Source organism: Leucoraja erinacea, chromosome 9 (assembly GCF_028641065.1).
Source record: "Leucoraja erinacea ecotype New England chromosome 9, Leri_hhj_1, whole genome shotgun sequence".
NCBI lineage: Eukaryota > Metazoa > Chordata > Chondrichthyes > Rajiformes > Rajidae > Leucoraja > Leucoraja erinaceus.
Window position 1 is genome coordinate 9587652 of NC_073385.1, and position 20330 is coordinate 9607981.

At 42.4% G+C, this 20330-nt stretch overlaps 1 protein-coding gene across 3 annotated transcripts in view; it reads right to left on the reverse strand.

Moving 5' to 3' along the window:
* Positions 1-20330, reverse strand: part of setd3 (SET domain containing 3, actin histidine methyltransferase) — a 121429-nt gene that overhangs the window by 30573 nt on the left and 70526 nt on the right. The gene's annotated exons all lie outside the window — the stretch shown is intronic.

Genomic DNA, 20330 nt, shown 5'->3' on the forward strand with positions numbered 1-20330 from the left:
CGAAAGACTGCTAATTGGATGCTGTAGTTGAGTCTGAAAAATTGTCCTGTTTACGTCTGCTTTCTTCATACGATGAGAGAATAAAAGGAGACGGGGGGGCAAGGTGCTTCTGAAGTACAAGCGACAATATTCCTTTTTAATGACTGTGTACTGTGGCAGGCTTTAAGGAGCATCAAATTAAAAAACGTTATTTTGCTATTTTCTTCGCTGATGGAAGACTGCGTAAAATTTGATGTGGGTGGTGGTGGTGGTGGTGGGGGGGGGGGGGGGGAGGGGGGGGGGGGGGAAATATTGCCTCCATGCACCAGAATCAATAGACAACAACCAACTTAAAAAAATCTTTGAAAATGACATTTATAAAACTTATACCAACCTACATATACAGAGCGGCAGAGCCGTAGAAGCTACAACCTCATAGTTAACTGATATCAGGGATCAAACGCAACCTCAGGGACTGTCATAAGGTCAGAAGGAATTGGAGCAAGAATTAGGCCATTTGGCCCATCAACTCCATTCAATCGTGGCTGATCCATCTCTGCCTCCGAACCCCATTCTCCTGCCTTCTCCTCATAACCTGTGACACCTGTACTAATCAAACAATGCGCTGAAATTGCGTGGGTGGCCTCCGCTTTCCTCCCACATGCCAAAGACTCCGGAGTTTGTGGGTTGAATGGCCTCTGTAAATTGCCCCCTAGTGTGTAAGGAACAGATACGAAAGTGGGATAACATAGAACTAGTGTGAATGGGTGATCGATGGTCGGCGTGGTCTCGGCGGGCAGAAGGGCCTGCTCCCAAGTTGTATCTTTCAATCAATTCAGTATGAACCCGTAAAAGAGTGTTATTTTAAATGCAGTGAATTCACATTTCTGCTGGTAAATGTTTTGAAAAGGTCGTGTGCTGTTTTGCACGCACAAATGAGGAGTTATTCTCTCTATTGTTTTCAACCTTTCGACCTGTGTGGACCTAATCTCAATCCTAGAAATTTTTGTTTAGAAATCGGATGTGGAAAGGTAGAGCTGCAGATGATTACAAGGTTGGAACGAACGATGCTGCACATCGTAGTCAAAAAGAAGCAAATTATATTTTGCAAATATCCCAAACACTGAATGCTGCCACAGACTAGAGAACATGAAGTGCAGGTTAACAATTGCTTCAATCCCCAGCACCGGTAACATTCAGGCCTCAATCAATAGAAAACTCACAAATTATAGGCAACAGTACATTATGTCATGACAGAGTAAGTTAGTTGACTGCTGCTGTGAAGAACAACTTCAGAACCGCACCAAGACTCGGGCACCAAACTGAGCTGCTGAAAGAAGCTGGAAAACCGGAGTCCATTTTAGTGTGTTTTTAATTTACTCCATGCTATTCATTAACTAGACTTCTGACAGGAGAGACAGTTTTTGCCATGATCAATCAAAGGAATCAAATTTGGCAACATTTTAGTGGGCTTAATTTATAGAAAAAATGGTGGCATTATAAAACTGTGCCTGATATATGCAAGTGTTCAGGCTTATTAACGCGGTTGTTTCATTAATTCAATTGAAAGCAAGTAAATAATTTTTAATCAGGGTGTCATGCCCACTTATGATTAACCTGAATTTGTAATAGCTGAAAATTACTACACAGAACAATCTACCAGTCCTAATGGGTTTCTAATGGTTACAAGAAGGCTTGGTACACCCTGATGATGTGAATGACTCTACTCCAGCTTTCACCACACTAGGTTCTCGTATCTGCCCAATCGACATGGGCAATTGTGGAGAGATGACAATGCTGTTTGACCATTATTGTCTTCAAAGTGATACTTCCTGCCATCTTTAGCCCCCCCCACACCGCCCCACACCGCCCCCCGCCAGGCATCGTTTACTCTCCAAGAGGCCAGGCCATCTGCAGCAGGATTTGTGCAAACAGTACTACTTTCAACCAGTTAGAAGTGCGTGTAGCTTCGTGTTTTCCCCTCCTACTGCAGACTGGCCTGCTGGAAGGTGAAGCACGTCACCTCATGTAACACAGCATCAGCAAAGTTCGATGCTTTATCAAAATAAAATGACAGATCATTACTTGAAATGAGTCATCACGAGTCTGCCACAGCACAGTAAGCCTCGGAACACACAGCATTAACAGGGATGGTCATCATCCCCTCAGTCAGGCTGGTCTAAGGAAATGGGATGAGCAGCTGCAGTGGTGCTGCCATTTCCACAAGACCATATGACATAGGATCAGAATGATGCCATCAGAATTATGCTACTTTACGTTGTGCAAAGCAAGGCCCTAAATGAAAAGGCTCTGCATTTCAGGTCCACTTTACTTTGGAGATACAGTGCAGAAACAGGTCCTTTGGCCACCGAGTCTGCATCCACCCACAAACACCACCGTTGTCCTGCACACTAGCGACAATATTTTTACATTTTACGGAAGCCAATTAACCGTCAAACCTGTACGTCTTTGAAATATGGGAGGAAACCGGAGAAAACCCACGCGGTCACAGGGAGAACATACAAACTCCGTACAGACAGCGCCCGTGGTCAGGATCAAACCCGGGTCTCTGGCGTTGTAAGGCAGCAACTCTACCGCTGCACCATAGATTTCTTGGCTGGGATACCACTCACCTTCCTTCATTGGGTTTGCCCTCAATGTTTCAGCAAGATTGAGTGGCCGAGATACAGACTGGGAATGACTGTGGTTTAGACCACACAGTTAGTGGAGACGAACTGGCAATTTTTCTACTGCCTCCGATCACCTGGGTTGGAGGAAATGGTCTGGCACGCAGTGGCGGTTTTGAGACCCCATTGCACGCAAGGCGAGGGCAGGATCAGGTTTATTGATACACCCTCTATCAAAGCTCGCACACTAATAATGCTGACAGTGCAGAATGGGAAGCTAGCAAAGAACCAACTGCTTCAGGAGATCAGGGAGAGGGCACAGTGTCCCCCACAGGCAGTGATGGTTTGCGGCGGACCAGAGAGTGTAATAAATGGAAAATAACATAGGCTCTTGAAATATGTTTTGTAATCCATGAAAGATGCTGCATTCGGCATCAAGGCAACAGCATGCATTAACAGGCAGCTGGCTTCGATAAAACTCCCAGCTTGAATGTGAGACAAGTCTATCGGCTTTCAATGTCGACTGCATTATAAAGCAGGGAAAATAATTACAGGCGACCAAATCCCTCAGATATATGCTGACAGATACCAAAGTAGTTTCATGTAGAAGCCCATTTTTATTGACTTCTGTGCTCACAAGACACTAGAGCAAAATAGCCATGAGTCTGGTAATAAAAAGTAAATCTACTTTTGTTTTATACGGACTTTTTAAACAAAAATTGCTGGAGATATTGATTATACTTCTTCAGATTAATATTGCAGCCTTTCTTTTTTAAACGAATCCCAAGTTTAAACATGTTACCATTTTTCAATTATCAGTAATATACAATAACACAGCTTTGGTGCCGAGAAAGATTAAAATTGCAAGAGTTCACTGAGTTCAAATGTTTGCAAAATCATATTTCTTCAGAGAAAAGAAAAGGTTAAATTAATTTCTTATTGATCTTATCTCTCTGTAAGAACATTATGTTTATTGCTGCAGGAAAAAAAAAATCAATTTTATATTAAAAGAAGTTCCAAAATTCACTTAAATCCACTGATGCTATTTTGCAATATTGCACAACATGCAAGTAAGTGGCACCATCTGCTGGCAATGTGTTGTTCTGCAAGCAACTGAACCCCAGTCAACGTTAAAATGGAGATGAAACACAAAGTTCTAGTGTAACTCAGCGAGTCAGACAACTTCTGCGGAGGGAATGCAGGAGCAATGTTTGGGGTTGGGGCTCTTCCTCCGACTCAGAGTCTGAAAAAAGGTCCTGGCGCAAAACATCGGCTATCCATTTCCTCCGCAGATGGTGCCTCACTTGTCAAGTTACTCCAGCACTGTGTTTTGCTCAAGATTTCAGCGTCTGCATTTTGTGTCCACATTAAAAAGGAGATCGCTGGTCAGGCAGGAGGGGGGGGGGAGGTAGGGAGAGAGAGAGAGAGAGGTAGGGAGAGAGAGAGAGAGGGAGAGAGAGGGAGAGAGAAAAATAAACCAAAAAAATCAACTTGTTCCACCATTCAGTTGCTTTGTTGTCTCCGAGACAGTCACAGTACACCATGAACCACTTCGACTTTTGCTTTTACAAAATATGGTGGAGAAGGTTTACCTTAAACACTGGTGCACTCAGCAGACGTTGTGATTAGATAGAGTCATGGAGACACGCAGTGAGGAAACAGACCCTTCGGCCCAACTTGCCCACACTGACCAACATGTCCCATCTACACGAGTCCCACCTGTCTGTGTTTGGCCCACACCCCTCCAAACCTGTCCTGTCCATGTACATAATGTTTGGAACAAAAAAACATAATTTACTTATTTCCCTCTGTACTCCACAATTTGAGATTTGTAATAGAAAAAAAAAATCACATGTGGTTAAAGTGTCACAATTTAATAAGTGCCATTTTTATACAGTTTGGTTTCACCATGTAGAAATTACAGCTGGGCTTATACATAGTTCCCCCCATTTCAGGGCACCATCATGTTCGGGACACATGGCTTCACAGGTGTTTGTAATTGCTCAGGTGTGTTTAATTGTCTCCTTAATGCAGGCATAAGAGAGCTCTCAGCAGCTAGTCTTTCCTCCAGTCTCCATCACCTTTGGAAACTTTCATTGCTGTTTCTCAACACGAGGACCACATCAGCCAAAACCTAGGCTTACCAAAATCAACTGTTTGGAACATGATTAAGAAGAAAGAGAGCACTGATGAGCTTACTAATCGCAAATGGACTGGCAGGCCAAGGAAGACCTCCACAGCTGATGACAGAAGAATTCTCTCTATAATAAAGAAAAATCCCCAAACACCTGTCCGACAGATAAGAAACACTCTTCAAGAGTCAGGCGTGGATTTGTCAATGTCCACAGAAGACTTCATGAACAGAAATACAGAGGCTACACTGCAAGATGCAAACTATCGGTTAGCCGCAAAAATAGGATGGCCAGGTTACAATTTGCCAAGAAGCATTTAAAAGAGAAACCACAGTTCTGGAAAAAGGGGGGACACTATGTATAAACAATGCTGTAATTTCTACATGGTGAAATCAAAATGTATAAAAATGACCTATATGAAAATCTGACAATGTGCACTTTAACCACATGTGATTTTTTCTATTACAAATCTCAAATTGTGGAGTACAGAGGCAAATAAATAGATGATTGGCTTTTGTCCCAAACATTATGGAGGGCACTGTACCTGTCCAAATGTTTTTTTAATATGTAGGAAGGAACTGCAGATGCTGGTTTAAACCGAAGGTAGACATAAAAATACTGGAGAAACTTGGCGGGACAGACAACATCCCTGGAGAGAAGGAAAGGGTCTTAAACTGGTCTCACAAATATTTTCACTCTGGCTAACTTCGTATGACTTTTGCTGAATGAGCAAGCTGCAGGCTGAAGCCCACAAAAGGTCTTTAGGTTGTTAGTCACAGCCAAGAGCAGTGCAGTGCCGAGTACTACACCGAGGAGTATTTTGGAGGAAAGCATACAGTTTCCAGAAAGCTCCCACGGAAGCGAGAGGGATACTTGCTGCAAAAACAGGGCCACCGAGTACAGGCGACACAGGTGGAGCCAGAGTTATGGTCACACTGACCAGAGATTGCACCATTTTGTTTTCCAAATTACCATCCAGGCTCTCCTCAAAATAAAACTTTTGGCTGCCATGTTGCCCCCTACAAATTTTGCAGAGCATGAATCGCGCCTCGATAAGCCAACTAATACAAAAACTTCCAGAGCTCTCATCAATACAACTGCATCGGTTTGTGTCCCCAGAAATGAAATTGTGCAACGTTGTTGTAAACAGCTCAAGTAGTACATTTGTTCCAAATATCCCATTGCTGTGTTAGTGCAAGACTTTCATGTGACAAAAGGGCGGCATGGTGACGGAGTGGTAGAATTACTGGCTTTACAGCATCAGAGACCCTTGTTCGATCCCAACTACGGGTACTGTACGTATGGAGTTTGTACATTCTCCCTGTGACCAAGGATTTTTCCCCGGGTGCTCCGATTTCCTGCCACACTAAAGATGCTGCAGGTTTGCAGGTCAATTGGCTTCTGCAAATGGTAAATTGTCCCTAGTTTGTAGGATAGTGCTGGTGCACGGGGTGTTGGCTGGATGGCGCGGACTTGGTGGGCACAGGCAGAGACGCAAAGAGATTCGGAGAAAAATAAAAGCATAATTAACAAAAAATGTCACATGACGCTGAGATTCAGAAGCCTGACAAGAGACCAGTGTGTATTGCCAAATTAATATAACAGGGATTTGCAACAGAATTTTACAGATGGCAAGTGTCACATTGTTAAAACTGACCGCGGCAAGCACAGTATGAGTACTTCCAGAAAGGGCGAAGAGGAAAATAACATAGCCAAGTCACCGCTTGCTGTTCAGACTTGAGGTATGAATAGGACATTAACATCTGGCCCCCAGTAAAACGGGGAGAACAAATCAATCCAGAGGTCAAATGGAGTATGTCCCAGTGCCACAAGACTTCACCCTGACACAGTCTGAGGAAGAGTTCCGACCGGAAAGGTCACCTATTCCTTGTCTCCAGAGATGGTGCCTGACCCGCTGAGTTACTCCAGCATGTTATGTCTATCGTTGGTATAAAGCAGCTTCTTCTTACAGTTACTGGCCAACTTGCACACACTCCAGGAGCCCATAAACTCCCAAGCAATTCCAACTAATCATTTATTTAAAAAAAGATATACAGTGGTTACAAATTGGTGAACAAAATGTAATAATTACATGCCAGAATTGACATAAATGATATGATAATAAAAACAAAAATCCATGACTGCTTCATGGTGATATTAATATAAATGTTTAATATTTACAATAAGTTGACAGGCAAAGTAAAAATGAGACCATGGACAGAGAATTGGGCAATATCTTTTAATAAAAGATTTTACTCCAGAAATGTTTGATTAATTGATGTCAATGTTAAAACTCATAAGAAAAATTGCCATTTTCTTTGATTTCTACTTGTGACCACTTCAAGGAACAGCAGAACCTGTTTTAATTGTCAACAGAATGCTCCACTGGCAAAGAAAAATGAACTACCTGATCTTGCAAGTCCATGACCAGCCAGAATGGTGTTCGTAAATATGTAATAAATAAGAAGTCTAAAAGCCTTCTTGACAAAGGCAATTAAAATAAATCGCCATGCAAAGCGGTAGATCTTTACAAATAATCACAGGACCTTTATCCAATGCATTCGAAATGCAATTTAATACCTGTCTGCTCTTCAAAGTGAATAGATTTTAATGGTAATACACATATTTAAGAGGGAACACTACACTTTCTACGGCAACAAGGGAAGCACAGAGATGATCTTTCTTGCCCAAGTCAAAAAATGTAAATTTGGCAAAAACATTTAAAATTAAAAGGAAATAGATTTTCATGCAGATACGCATGAAAACCCACTAGCTTATTTTTTTCACATCTGCTTCTCACTCTTACCCTCACATTTTATATACAATGACATCCAGGTCATTCAAAGAGAATGTGAATGACAAAGACATTATTGAAAATTTCAGGTAACACACAAGCAGGCCACCTGAATATTCTTTATCTCAGCTGCAGGCAGTTCTCTGTGGCAAAGATTGGAATTGGCTGGCTGCCCACACAGGTCGAAATGACTGCTAAATTAAATCTCTACCAATGTCTCTTTATCCAAATTGATCTGCCCAATCATCTAATCATTTGCTTTGGCCGTGACCTTATTCCGAACACTCTTTCCACCTTTGTGTCCTAATGGAAATTAGCAACTCCTTTAATGTCAAAACAGGCTTCCCGAATTGTGCTAAATACTTTCAAACAAGTGAGCATTACTCAGAGGAGGGAGAGACACACGGGAATGTACAGTAGATGCAGGAATCTGGAGTTTAAAAAAACACGCAGCTTGAGGAACTCAGCGAGCCAAACAGCACCCGTTGAGAGAGGAGGGGTGGTGCAAGGAACGATCAAACTTTTGGATTGAGACCCTGCATCAGAATTAAGAGCAGAGGGGAAAGATAGGCAGTATAAAGAGAGGGGAAGCGGTAAAAAAAGGAGCTGGTAGGTGTTGGTGGTCTGAGGAATGGTGCAGGATAATGGGCAGAAGAAGCAAGGTGGGGGATGAGGTGTTGGAGACAAAGGTAAGTAGGTGAAAGCCAAGATAGATGCAAAAAGCTGGAGTAACTCAGCGGGTCAGGCAGCATCTCTGAATAAAAGGAACAGGTGACATTTCGGGTCGGAACACTTCAGTCTTGAGGAAGGGACTGGACCCAAAATGGCCACCTATTCCTTTTCTCCAGAGATGCTGCCTGACTCGCTGACTAACTCCAGCATTTTATGCCTATCTTCGGTATGAATCAGCATCTGCAGTTCCTTCCTACGCAAGCAGGCAATAGGTGGAAGCAGAAAAGAAAAAAGAAACAAAGTGGTAGATGGAGCCAGTTGGTGGGAGGGGAGAGGGAAGGAGGAAACAGAGACGGGAGGGTGACACAAAGGCGACAAGGACAGGAGCTGGCCGACCTGCTGAGTTACTCCACCACTTCTGAGTTTTGCTGAGGATTCCAGCATTTGAAGTTCCTGTGTCGACAAGTACAGGGCTCTACAGATACGCAAGGAAGGCGAGAGTGAGAACCATCAAGGGAGAGACAGGGCGGATAGAACCAGACGCGGGAGGGGATATGGTAGATGAAGTGTGCGGATAGTAGGTAGACAAAACCAGGATGGGAAGGAGATGGAATAAAAGACAGAGGATAGAAGAGTGAATTAAAAACCGAGGGAGTTGGGGAAAGAATAGGTGGCGAAGATAATCACTATCAAAATAACGGTTTTGTTCTAGAGCCGTCATATGACTCTCCCTTCAAGACAAAGGCACCAACTATATGAAGCATTATCAACTCACAGGTAGACCATTCACCCCAATGCTTGTGTTTAAACTCCACTCAAGCTTTCTACCTTCTTTCCTCATCTAAATTGATCAGTTTAATCCTCTATTCATTTTCCCAGCTTGGCCCAACACCCTTTCAATATTGCCTGAAGAATTCTGTCAGACCGAGATCCCCATTCACAACAGTCCTTGAGTAAGGCCGTTTCTTACTAATTCCCTTCTGGGTTCTTCGTAATCATGTTATATTGGCATGGCTCCTTTTGCCCATGTTGATACAAATGGAAAACTCAGTATCTACAATCAAAATCTGAGGTGGTCACTGTGGAATTCTCACTCTATCATTCTTATCATACCTCTCTTACAAACTAGTAATGATTCTGGAAACTAATGTCAATCCATATAATGGTTTCACACAGTGATGGAATTGGATCTAATGACAACTGGCTTTGCAACATCAACCACCTTTACCCAGATGAACAACACGGCATATTTTTTACTTGACATGTTTTTAAACAACTTTACGTACACCCGCATCCTTTCAATGAGCTAAAGGAAAAAAATGGCATTTAATATGCAATTGCATATTACTGGTTTTGCAATTAATGGTCCTACGATTAGCATTTGCACTTTGCTGTGGCACTCAGTTCATTGTGCTCAAATGAATGATTTCTTCTACTCTGTAGGTGATGGGTATCAAAGGTCTCTGACTGCAAATACATTTCTCAGGCTTCCTTGTGTGAATTTGGAAACTGGCATCTATGAAATTAAGTGCAAAGGGAAGCAAGGGCATAGGCCTGGTACTGATCTATTTCAGGCCTAGAGTGGGTAAGTGCACCATAGTTTTAACCCAACAAAATAATTTTAAAATCTACTTTTTGTTCCAACCTCCATTTGGTTCTTCTTTCAGAGAACATCCGTGATGCATTTCAGTAGTCTTTGTGGATTCTCATACTTAAGATATGAACAGGGCTTTCCTAATTATTAGTAACAAAGATTAAATTTTGTATCAATTGGCATACCGAACCTTGTGAATGATTCATGTTCAGAAGTTCTCAGAGCAGCACTGGGCCATTCGGGCCCATCAAGTCTACTCCCCCATTCAATAATGGCTGATCTATCTTTCCCTCTCAACCTCATTCTCCTGCCTTCAACCCATAACCCCCGACACCCTATTGATCAAGAATCTGTCAATCTCCGCCTTAAAAATATCCATTAACTTGGTCTCCACAGCCGTCAGTTTGCAATGAATTCCACTGATTCATCACCCTCTGACGAAAGAAATTCCTCCTCTTCTCTATAGACAATAGGTGCAGGAGTAGGCCATTTGGCCCTTCGAGCCAGCACCGCCATTCAATGTGATCATGGCTGATCATCCCCAATCAGTACCCCGTTCCTGCCTTCTCCCCATTTCCCCTGACTCCGCTATTTTTAAGAGCCTATTTAGCTCTCTCTTGAAAGCATCCAGAGAACCTGCCTCCACCGCCCTCTGATGCAGAGACTCAACGCTCTCTGTGAGAAAAAGTGTTTCCTCGTCTCCGTTCTAAATGGCTTACTCCTTATTCTTAAACTGTGGCCCCTGGTTCTGGACTCCCCCAACATCGGGAACATGTTTCCTGCCTCTAGTGTGTCCAAGCCCTTAACAATCTTATATGTTTCATATGTTTCTCCTTTCTTAAGGTATGCCCTTTTATGCTGTGGCTATGGCTATGGCCGCTGGTCCTCGACTACCTCACTAGTGGAAACATCCTCTCCACATTCACTCTATCCAGACCTTGCACTATTTGATAAGTTTTAATTAGGTCCCCCCTCATCCATGCAAACTCCAGCGAGTACAGGTCCAGTGCCTTCAAACGCTCATCATATGTTAACCTGATCATTCCTCGGATTATTCTCGTAAACCTCCTATTGCTGCACTGCTTTACGCTGTACCAGCTGTACACTCTGTAACTTAAGAGGATGTTTATCAAGTCCAACTCAAATCCATTGCATCAGTTTTAATTTAGGGAAGTGCTTTAAGAGGGAATCGATGTACACTGGCATAGTGTAAAATCTTCCACTGGTAATTTATAGAGAATGGGAAGAGATCAGCAACGCTCCAAATTAACAATGGGAACACAAAATAACCCATCACCTAGACAAATTAAGAGTAAATACATTTGCAGCCCTACAATATCAACACGTTTGATCTCTTTGGGTGAAAGGTACAAATATGCAGCGTTTTAATGAACTTCTGCCACTCTTGCGGTTACAGCGAGGCCAAAAGAGGAACTGCAAAGCCAAGCAAATATTGAGGAATTCTTCAAAATGCCCACTGGAATATGACACTTAGCAGCAGTACACCCTTCAGCTGAAACCACCAGCAATCAACATGTCATGCACTCGGTTAATTGTGTCAAGTCAAGTGGGGAAGCAATTGAAACTTCAAATTGTCTTGTATCTCCAGACACAAGTTATGAACACAGCAGAAAGACAACTGCTGTGTTGCACAGATTAACAATTTCAATGAGGTAGAAAAATCATTACGAAAAAAAAAAAAAAATTAATGAGTTTAATTATATTAACCCTTTGAGGGGTACAAAAATTCAGTGAGGGGAAAAATGCGCATGGATTATCTGCTCTAAAAACAGCAAATCAACATGGAGGGGTGAATTTCCAGCTCGTTTAAACGACAGGGCAAACACAAGTATCTTCAGATCCACATTTATCACTACCAATTAATATTTGCATTGCTAAGTGTCAGTCTGAAATATTTCAAAGCACTTCATATAATTAATTACTTGAAAGAGTGGCTGACAGTTGTTATACGGGTAAATTAAACCATTAGTCCCGGCCAGCAAGTGTCATGAAATGCTGCGAGTGGGAGAAACACTAACCCGTTTTGGTCTGAGGAAGGGTCTCGAACCAAAACATTTCCCATGTATTTTCTCCAGAGATGCTGCCTGACCCACTGAGTTACTCCAGCTTTTTGTGTCTATCTTTGGTGTTAATTGGTTGGGGGAAGAACAGCAGTCAAGGCAGAAGGAGAACGGCATGGACTTCCATTTTATGGGAACTTTGGTGTTCACTCAATTAAGGCATCTACAGGTCAACATAACCAATATAAGGACATTTTTGGAAAAACAAATAAAAATACAGATGCTGGAATCATTGATTTCTCCAACTTCATGTGAACCGCCCTCACTTTGTTTCCTATCATGTGTAAGAAAGAACTGCAGATGCTGGTTTAAACCGAAGGTAGACACAAAATGCTGGAGTAACTCAGCAGGTGAGGCAGCATCTCCGGAGAGAAGCAATGGGCGATATTTCAGGTCTAGAATGTCACGACCCGAAACGTCGCCATTCCTTCTCTCCAGAGATGCTGCCTCACCCACTGAGTTACTCCAGCATTTTGTGTCCACTATTGTTTCCTATTATTATGCGTATGGCCCTTTCTCATCCTGGTTCTTCAAAATGCGTTGGGTAATGGAGAGTACTCATGCTTCTTATCAGCTGCTCTGTCTTAACCTGTCTTCACTGATTGAAAGATACAGTTTGGAAACGAGCCTTTCGACGCACTGCGTCTGTGCCAAACATTGATCGCCCATTCACACCAGTTCTATGTTATCCCAATTTTGCAGCCATTCCCTACACTCTGGGGGGATTTAGAGACTTATTAACCTACAAATCCGCACATCCAGAAACTGGAACACCCAGAAGAAATCCACATGGTCACCGGGAGAATGCGCAAACTGCACACTGAGAGCAACCGATATCAGGATGAACCTGGGTCTCTGACACCGAGGCAGCTGACATTATATTGTCTTTTATTTCATACCTCACTCCTCCCCCCTGCTCTGCTTTGGAAACAACTTTTTACTCTTTCTCCCCATTCTGAGGAAGGCTCACCAACTCAAAATGTCAACTAGTTTCTCTTCAACAAATGCAACTCGAGCTGGCTTACTTTAGTTTAATTTAGAGATACAACGGGAAAGCAGGCCCTTCGGCCCACCCAGTCCGTGCCGACCATTATCGTATGCACACTATCGTATGCACACAAGGGACAATTTACAGAAGCCAATTAGCCTACGACTTTGGAGTGTGGGAAGAAACTGGAGCACCCGGAGAAAACACACGGAGGGCCTGGGGAGAACATACAAACTCTGTACAGGCAGCCCCCAGTCAGGATTGAACCTGGGTCTCTGGCACTGGAAGACAGCAATTCTACCCCTACACCACCTTGCCGCCCTGCAAATGCTGCTCGAGCTGGCTTAGTTCTTCCGCCATTCAAGTTTTTAATGTGTAAAGCACTTCCATTGCATGCTGTAGGGTGGAAGATTGCAACCTTCACGTGGTCCGCCCTGTTTCGACTAATGCAATCAACTCGACACGCACAAACGGAAGATCAAATAGAACAAGTTGTCCAACAACTTTAGGCTGTGCACGCCACACGGAAGAAGATGATTGCCTGCTATTAGAGTGTTTGATTCAATTAGAACAAAAAAAGGCAAAATTGCTGGAGGAACTTAGGAGGTCGAGCAGCATCCATGGGGAGAAAGGGATTTTTGTCATTTCAGGTGGAGAGCCCTCATAGCGTAAATGTGAGATGTATTTCGGAGGGCAGTTCCATTCTGTGCTTTCCCGCAAACTACTGTACAGAGACATTAGCTAGATTTTCTAGGAAACCACACGGTGAGCTAGTAGATCCATTAGATCTCCATGGATGGAAAGGTCTGGCTGGTTATTCACCTGTACATTCCCTCTTGTTATAGCAGTAACGATCTGGCAGAAGAGCATTGACCAACACCAGTTTTAGTGAATTGATTAGAGTCCCGGTCACAATGTGTCAAATGGAATTTAGCTAGACATATACATTATTTGGAACAAATAATAGTTACCCAGGCAGATGTTGCAGTTTTTTAGTTTTAGAGATACAGTGCGGAAGCAGGCCCTTTGGCCCACCGGGGTGGTGCCGACCAGAGATCCCCGCACACTAACGTTATCCCACACACACTAGGGCCAATTTACATTTATAGAATGCCAATTAATCTACAAACCTGTACCAGTTTGGGGTGTGGGAGGAAACCGAAGAAAACCCACTCGGTCACGGGAGAACGTACAAACGCTGTACAGACAGCACACGTAGTCGGGATCAAACCCGGATCTCTGGCGCTGAAAGCGCTATAAGGCAGCAACTCTACCACTGCGCCACCATGCCGCCCTGTTGAAAAGACCATTGCCACAGCCAATGTACGGGGCACGCCAGAGACAGCAGATGCTAGAGTCTGGTGCAAAGAACTAACAGCTGGAGGAACTCAGCAAGAGTTTCTCAATTCCAGCAGCATCTGTGGAAACAAAGGGATGGTCAATGGTCCATTTGCCTCCAGAGATGCTGTTTGATGCTGCATTTCTCCGGCAGATTCTTTTTTTTGTTTAGTTTCGGGATACAGCGCAGAAACAGGCCTTACTGCCCAACGAGTCAGCGCCAACTAGCGATCCCTGCACACTTACACTATCTTACACACACTAGGGACAAGTTACAATTATACCAAGCCAATTAACCAATTAACCTATACGTCTTTGTAGCGCGGGAGGAAACCGGAGAAAACCCATGCAGGTCATGGGGGAGTGTACAAACAAGCACCCGTACTCAGATTCAAATCTGGGTCTCCAGAGCTGTAAGGCAGCAACTATACCACTGTGCCACCGTGCCGCCATAAGCCCTTTGCTGTGAGATGTTTCTGCATTGCCTCCCAGATACTTACGGCCGACTGATGCAATGTATATTACATCAGTAAGGAGAGACGGCCAAAATAGTACATATGTATTATAGATGCTCCGATATACTTTTTGTGTGATGGGTCATTTTATTGTCATTGACAGTAATTTACCTCGATGTTATAGTCCAAGAAAAACGATGGATCTAGCTTTGGAAAGCCAAATGAAAAGTGATGCCAAAAGGTGCATTTTGTTGTTCAATTGGCCACTGCCTGAAATTTGACATGCCATTTCCTGAAATAAATAAACTTCCACAAGCTTTTGAGGGGCCAGTGTCACAAACCAACAGCTTGTAAAATTGGTCTGGCACAATGCGTCATGACAGCACCAGCCGCGTGTAATATTTCTGTAACTCCAGAGTAACTGACTGTGCAAGAATGCCGCTTTAAAATACAAACTAAAACACAAAAACAAAATCAATGCAGGAAGGAGGGAAGGAACACGATGCAAGGTCCCATCACCTCTCATGCTACAAACTGCAGCAAGACTGCATGTCCACAAGGCTGCCCATCACTCTCTATAACAAAACACTTCTTTGAAAATGTCATTCATCACGACAAAGATGCCGATCTACTTACGTTTATTGCCCGAAAATATACTTTCAGCGGAGAATGCTAGAGACAGCGGTGACTATATATATATTTTTTGAGTTTACAGATGAAGAGAAAAAAAAAACCGCACTAACACCGGGTGCCATATATTTCCCCACTTTTAATATCGATACGTGATCCGCAAATAAAGTATAAATGCCGCAGGTGGTGGAAATACTCAAACTTTAAACTTCCCTTTCTCTTTTGTAAGACATCTAAAAGCAAAAATCCTGGCAGTTGAGAGATCAGTCACAAGTTTCCTATCATTTAGATTATCCACTACTTATGAACTAAATTGAACCTTAAATAAAATTGAAATAAAACCTTGTTTTAGGTGAGGCAGCACCTCAGAGGCAAGAAAATGGACACAAAATGTAGGAGTTATTCCAGCATTTTGAATCTACCTTTGGTATAAATCAACAGCTGCAGTTCCTTCCGACACACAGAGGAAAGAACACAGTTAAATGTACCAGGTGAATGACATTTTATCAGAATTCCTGAAGGATTCACTTTTTCCACACACTTCTACATCAATACACATTTCCATCTGCATGCGTGTATCAGCTGGGTATGCTCACCATTTTCTGCTTTTATACCAGCACCATCAGTTTTTCATTTTGTGAATAAAAATGAACTACAGGTGTAAATTGGAGCCGTAAGAGACTGCAGATGCTGCAACCTAGAGCAATAGCAAACTGCTGGAACAACTCGGCGATCGCGCAACTTCCGTGGAGGCAATGGGACAGTGCGGACTGATGCTGGGTCTTGACCCAAAATTACCACCATCCCTTTGCCTCCACAGATGCTGCCTGATCTACAGAGTTCTTCTAGTAGTTTTATTTTACATAAATTCACTTTAAATCACATGTTGCATAATACCACATTTAGAAATGCAATGAAAACTACAAAAGATCATTTGACATCACTCAGACACAATCCTGAAAATTAAATTGGTTTCTCTATCCTCGTTGTAGCTAATGGTTCAGGATAGAAGTACATGCTACATTAAACAACATGAGTGTAAAAGCTTCCGACTTTATAAAATGTGGAACGAATAAATGGGATCTGGCTTCAGTTTATAGCAAGCAGCACATAAAAGCAAAGGAGAACACAATCCATCACAACTGATCAAAAGCAAGAAAAACAGTGAGCACCTTGTAAATGGGAGTAACATCTTGGAAAGAATGCAGGAACCAAATTATGGATTCAATACGTTTCCCTTTATGATGAGTGGAATGTAGCCATAGATCTAAAACAGTCCTTTTGTGCAAACTGAGAATTCATGCACAAAATACGACATGCAACCTGCAATAAAGGCAATAAAGGGGTGGCCTAATCTGTGGCTCAGCAATAAATGCTGAAATGAGCTAAATCAAGATTGGGAATGCCTTTTGGAGAACAAATGCTGAAAACTACCCACTCTGATACTCCACAATAAAATAAAAGTTACACGATGTTGATCTTGCTGCCATTATGTCACCTAAACTAAATGTAGATTACTATGAAAAGCAGCAAAAGTATTAATTTATCCAACTGAGAAACAGGATGCTTTCAAGTTTGATCTTTGTTTTGGACCAGGGATAAAAAGAACGAAGGTAAAAACGGAAGACAAAACAGAATTGAACGGCATAGCTACAAATAAAAATTAAAGAGAAAAGAAAAGAGTGGGAATAAAATCAAATAAATGGACATGCGGTTCCAGGTAAAGAAATAATTACAATCTTAAGCCAAGAAAAACATGCAAGACAAAATGTGTAGGATGGAACTGCAGATGCTGGTTTAAACTGAAGATAAACACAAAAAGCTGGATTAACCCAGCGGGTCAGACAGCATCACTGGAGAAAAGGGAAAAGGTGTCGTTTTGGGTCGAGACCCTTCTTCAGCAAGCAAAAGTTGTAAGAGGCAAGAACTGCAACAGGCAAAAGTTACACAGGAACAACCATATCATGCAAAATGTGAACGGTTGATCAGTGCTTGGATCGTGGACTCGTTGGGCTGAAAACTTGTTTCCTTCTTGTATCTTTAATAAGAAGATATTAAGGAGTAACAGATAGAATTTGGAAATTGGACATCAAGCCCAGTCTGCACTGTGGTATGTTCTGAATGGCCACAGTGGTGCACAGGACATTCCTCAATTTTCTCATGGTGCAAAAAGTAGACATGGCAATCATACTCCCATGACTGCACATATTTCCTTCCCAAAGATATACACTTTCAGTGATTAATTAGTTACTGTAAGATTGTTCAGTGTGTATGTTAGTGGTAGAATCTGGCGGGGAAGTTCAGGAAGATGTAGAGAATAAAACAAATGGGATTATTTTAGGATTAGTGTAAATGGATGGATGATAGTGGTATGCCACAGTTCGGGACTATATCTATGCTGTACCTCCCTATGACTCTACAAATTTAGTTTAGCTTAGTTTATTGTCACGTGTATAGAGGTTCAGTGAAAAGCCCTTGTTGCGTGCTATCCAGTCAGCAGAAAGACAATACTTGATTCCAATCGAGCCATTGCCGTGTACAGATGCATGATACAGACAAGACTAAAAAACAGCTTCTACCATAGAGCTGTGACACTACTGAACTCTATCCCCCTCCCACACTGATTCCCCCCCCCTCTCTCTCACACACCCGCCCATACTCCTATATGTTTATAGTCTAATTTTTTAATAGTTCTTTTTTAAACGTATTTTTATACTCATATTCCTGTGCAGCTGGAGGACTGCTCCAACAAAATTTCATTGTCTTGTACAATGACAATAAAGATTATTATTATTATTATTATTATTATTATTGATAAGGGAATAACATTTAGTGCAAAGTTAAGCCAGCAAAGTGTCTGAGGGATACCAAAGAGGTAGATAGTAGTTCAGCACTGCTCTCTGGTTGTGGTAGGATGATTCAGTTGCCTGATAACGTTGGAAAGAAACTGTCCCCGAATCTGGAGGTGTGTGCTTTCACACTTCTATACCTTTTGCCTGATGGGATAAGGGCCAGGGTGCGACCCGTCCTTGATTATGCTGCTGGCCTTGCCGAGTCAGCACGAGGTGTAAATGGAGCCAATGGAAGGGAGGTTGGTTTGTGTGATGGTCTGGGCTGCGTCCACAATTCGCTGACATTTATTGTGGTCTTGGATGGAGCTGTTCCCAAACCGAGCTACGATGCATCCTAATAAAATGCTTTCGATGGGGCATCTGTAGCAATATGCTCACAAAGGGCCTGGCAGCAGTCAATGGTTGAGGTGATCTGACCATTCCTCAATGGGCACTTCGGCACTCACCATCAACTAGAGTAGGCAGAGCCTTTAAATGTGAAAGTTTTATTGTCAGGGATTCAATTCTACACGTAACAGGTCTATAAAGGCTATACATTTATGATTGGGAAGATCTGAAGATCAGCATGAACCATAATAAGGGAAAGGTATAAAACAGCTTGTGCAACAAGCATTCTAAAAAAAAAAATTCCCAGCATGATTCCAGATTGAAAACTTTGCAGAATTACGTCAAATCAGAAAACACCATTAAAAATACAATTTGTGGAAATTAACCAGCAGTTTAGCAAATTTACTAATGATTTCATTTTAAACCCAGAGGAGATCATGGAAAATATACACCACCTGGTATTCAGTTAAGGAAAGCTAATTAGGCTGGAAGACTATAGGTACATTGAGAATCTGTTAAACAGGTTGTATCTGTGCATAGCAGCATGTATTAGGGGAATAGATCAGTTATTGTGTGTGCATTTAGCTGATGGTTCCAGATGTTCAAAAGGAAAAAAAACCTCGAAACTATATTTGGAAGATTTTCTGAATGAATTTGTCTTGAGTTCGGCACTCCAAGGAATAAATGAAATGGCGGGTTGGAGTTAGTAGATTGAGGGTGGGAGTGGGAGGGGGGGAGGGGGAGTGAGGAGGGGGGGGGGGGGGGGGGGGGGGGGGGGGGGGGGGGGGGCAAGGTGGTATGTAGCCTGCACAGTACCATGGCTTGTGAACTATGGAGACAAGCTCCTAGAACCAAATGCATATCTGAGGAAATATCTGATTGGAAAGTTTTTGCAATTAAAAAAACAAGTCTCTCTATTTTATTGTAGCTATCCAACTTCAAGATGAGCAAGTCTTCGTTTATGGACGGTTCATATAATATTCCGGCAATTCCAGAAAGTCAACATGTCAGAGCTTGTGATTCGCAAACCAGCTGTGAACCCATGAGTCTGGACCCTCAAGAGTATCAAAGAATTAGAGGTGCAAAATGGAAAAGTACAAAGTTCTGAAGGGATGTGCACAAATCATTCTTTTTCTGATCAAATGCCAGGTATTTAGTTACGGCCACATATAATGGATCTAAATACTCTGGAGGAGATTATTGGACACTTTGTCTGGTACATCAGATATAGGGGAACCAGGTGATGTGTTGTATTTGGACTTTCAGAAGGTCTCCGATAAGAAGCCACACAAGAGCTCATTAAAGTCATTCACGATTGAATAACAAATAGAAACCAGGTCATGTTTAACCTCATACTTTGATACGTTCATGTGGCAGTAGTAGAATTAGGCCATTTGGCCCATCAAGTCTACTCCACCATTCAATCATGGCCAATTTATGTCTTCCTCCTAACCCCATTCTCCTGCCTCTCCCCGTAACCCCCGACACCTGTACTAATCAAGAATCTATCTATCTCTGACTTTAAAATAACCTTCAAATTTCCTTCAAATGTAGGAGGAAGACCCTACGAGTTTATGCTGGCTCTCAGAGCAATCCTATCAACCCCATTCCTTAGGAAGCTGTGACTAGTAGGGTATTAGTGTTCAGTGCAAGGATGCCAACACTTCATAATCTCTGCCCATGATTAGGACGAGTACCTTATACAGCTCTGCTGATGTTCAAAAGCTGGGTGACAGTACATTTTGCTAAGAGGATGAAGAAAGATATAACAGGTTACATGAATAATTCAGTGCATGGTAGATGGAACATGATGTGGAAAAATGTCAAGTTCTTCCATTTGAGAGGAAAATAAATAAAAAGG